Below are 656 nucleotides of genomic sequence, written 5' to 3' on the forward strand. Positions count from 1 at the left end.
TCACCCATCAAGAATGTTAACAATTCAATATGGCGGAGCCGAGATTGGAAGTACAGGCCCTTGCTGTCTCCCAGGAAAGGTACAAGAAAACGCATGAATGCTTTCGACAAAGACACTTGTTGGATGGGTGGGTTCTCTTGTTTTCCAGACTCCGACTCGCTCACCAAGAGGCGAACTGCACAGGATACGTGCTAGAAAACAAGATCGCTATGATCTCCAACTACAAGTGCACACAGACACACACTGACACTGACACCGGTGACACACACCCGGCACACACACACACACACACACACACACAAACACACTGAAAAAACAGGAAAAGAAAAAAAACTCGAAGGGGCGTGGGAGGGGAGTTTTGGGGGCGTGGGGGCAGGAAAGTATCCCCAATCGTGTGATACAGGAGGTGACACAGGTGACTGTCAGCAAGCCAAAATTGTTTAACAAGATGTTTGGTGAGGTTTAGAAATAAAGCGTGCTGGATAGATCAGAAGAAAAAGCTATTTTGACGTGCCTATGCTTACACTTTTCATTGAACAAGTTCTGTATATTAAACGTGTGTGTGTGTGTGTGTGTGTGTGTGTGTGTGTGTGTGTGTGTGTGTGTGTGTGTGTGTGTGTGTGTGTGGTCAGCCACTCTGTATTTCACGGTATGTG

The sequence above is a fragment of the Babylonia areolata genome, chromosome 21 (assembly GCF_041734735.1).
Source record: "Babylonia areolata isolate BAREFJ2019XMU chromosome 21, ASM4173473v1, whole genome shotgun sequence".
Lineage (NCBI taxonomy): Eukaryota > Metazoa > Mollusca > Gastropoda > Neogastropoda > Buccinidae > Babylonia > Babylonia areolata.